This window comes from Gavia stellata, chromosome 3, assembly GCF_030936135.1.
Source record: "Gavia stellata isolate bGavSte3 chromosome 3, bGavSte3.hap2, whole genome shotgun sequence".
Taxonomy (NCBI): Eukaryota; Metazoa; Chordata; class Aves; order Gaviiformes; family Gaviidae; genus Gavia; species Gavia stellata.
In genome coordinates, this window is record NC_082596.1 from 101,079,893 (window position 1) to 101,082,686 (window position 2,794).

Consider the following 2,794-nt stretch of genomic DNA (forward strand, 5'->3'; position numbering starts at 1 on the left):
GATATAAACAAGAGGCTAATCAGAATTGGAGGGTGTATTTCCGTGTGCTTAGACTTCTGCTTTTTGCTTCATGTTAGTTTAAACTAATGACAAATGAGCTAATCACACCTACTCACGGCACAGCATAGCCCTGCCTCGGTGCCTGCTGGAACAATGCAGCAAACTGTTTAGTTTTTCTCTCGCTGCCAGTTTCTTCTCTTGAAGTCAAAGCATTTGGGTCAAGACTTCAGACAGGATATTTAGCCCTTCTGGCCACAAAAACATTGCGATCCGGATTGCCCCATCTTAATCACACAAAGTCAGAACAAATTTTGCAAGGCAGACAGTTTGGTTTCTACGTTCTTCTTAGTAACAAATCTGTCTGCTAGAGGGAAGGGAGGTGTGTCTGAAGCTGACACCAAATAAGCAAGCCTTGAAACTTTAAGGAATGAATCCTTTCTGCTTGACTGTGCTAAATACTGCATTTATGTTCATTTTGTTCAATGGTTCTTAGGAATGTACTCTTTAACAGTGTACCCAATCAGGTAAACCTAGACCTAATTTTTTTCCTTCTGTCTTCCTGGATATTTAACTGCCCACTAGTGACACTGTGCACTTGTTATTTGCACTAGGTATTTTTTAAAGCTGTGCTTTATGCAAAAAATTAGTGGCTGTTGCAGATGGCAGGGAATGATCAGTAAGGAAAGGAGGGAGGGTTGCTGCATCTCCAGTAAACTTCTCCAATTCAGTTTAAGATCCAGGATTGGAATAGAATTTCAAACTGCAGTTGCCAAAAAGGTCTTTCCTGGACAGAGCGTCAACTGGAAAAAAAAGCTACAAGCTAAATTCAACCCTAAAGCGAATGTCTGCAATAGTCTTCTCTGAGCTGCAGACAAGGAGAAATTGGCTCTGTAGCATGACAGAGTTGGATTAAAAGATCACTTCGGCCATCTCGGTCGTTCTTGCTCTGAAAGCTGTGAGTATCATTTGCTCTGCCACTGAGTGAAGTTGAAGAGGGGAAAGCCTGTGTACTTTAGCAAACAGGAGAGCACCTAACAATGTAATTATGAAATAATGCAAAACGGTAGAGCTGTTCCTCAGGCAAAATGCTGGCCTGAATGAAGGTAACAAAAGTGACCCCATAGATTAAAAGGGGGGCCAAGATTCCAACCATGATGTATTAAATTTAAAAGCCAGTTCAGTGCAATCTGAGAGACCTTGCTTTGAGTAATGAGGCTTAGGCCTGCTTCATGTTTTTGGATGCTATCATAATGGTAAATTATATGTCCAGGGCCAGGATGAGAATCTAAGCAACTGTCCTTAGGCAGGGAACATGTAGAAGTCACGTAAAGGGATTTGGGTTACAGCTCTGTCTGGTTTGACTGGACTTTGGTTGGACCTAGCTAATAGCTGACAAAACCAAGCACAACTGCAAAGGGAATAGTAAGGAGAGACAATGTCTAGGATTACTGTAATACATTTAAGCTAGAATCATGTAAAGTAAAAGTCCCTTCCCACTAAGGTCTACAAAGACAGTGAAAATTGGGTACAGCAATTTATTACAAAATGCAAAGTACTTCAGAACAAGACTGTGAGAACGTAACCTCCAGATTTTTTTTTAGGTATTACATCATCATCATCCTTCATTTAAAATGTCAGCTTAATGCTCAATAACAATGAACAAAGCAAATCAAATGATAGGGCAAATGCTTCAAAGAGAGACCCACTGTGAATCTCTAAATAAACCAAATCAGGCTCAGGACTTCTCCTGAGATGAAAATCACTGAAGCTGGGAAAATAGATGGGAGAAATACGATACATGCTTGCTCTGCTCTTACTCTTCTCTGCGTGCCTGCTTGTCCACACTGTTGGGAACAGGTGACTGGGTTAAATGGAGTCTTGTCTGGACTAGAACAGTTTACCTGGTGTGGTGGTGCACTCCTTCCCACCCCTCTCCCCTGGACTGCTCTACGATCTCAGAAATTCCAGCTAGGCCTTGGCCTTTGTGCAATGAGTTGGGTGGTTGAGTGTCCCTTGACTGTACCAGGAACAGGGTAGGGAGCAGCACTGACGGTACTGGGCACTCCTGTTATCTGACCAAGGCAGGCAATGAGAGCAGGAATAATGGGATGATCTGTCATTCCCTGACAGCACTGGAACATGCCTTATCTGGATCGTAGCCCAAGTGGAACAACACCATGGTTACCGAAATGCCATCATTTTACTAATGGCTAAAGCCAATCATCTTGCGAACCTACAAACAGCGGTCCCAAGTGAGCCCTTTGAGCTCTCCTGGACCACAGCAGACTGCGACCAGCATCTCCCTCTGAGTGGGATCCCTCTCAGAGTTTTGCAAACTCTCCAGTTTGTGAGATTTTGGAGGACCATGCCAAGCTGGTGATGGGACCTGGGCTAAAACCCCCTACTCCTTGAGGCTCAACCCTGGCCCATTGAGAAATGCTGAGACATTGGAAGTGAGTATTTTCATGGAAATTGAGGGCAATTTTTAACAGGTATGCCTTTGTACATCTGTATCTATATGTCTGTATATGTGTGAATCAATCTGTAATCAAGCTATTTGTTGTGATCAGCTTGCTTTGCAAATCTTAAACTAATCCATGATTAAGTGTTGCTAAAACTTATGATTTACCTCAGACTGTGAACGAACTTTAGATTGCTGCTAAATACATATAATCCTTTAGATAAAACCCCTTGACCAAGTCTGAGACTAAGACTGAACGTAGCCACACCTTGACTTCTTCCTGCAGAAAGCAGGTTTAGAAAGCAAGGGGGTCTACTCTGAAGCTCGTGACTC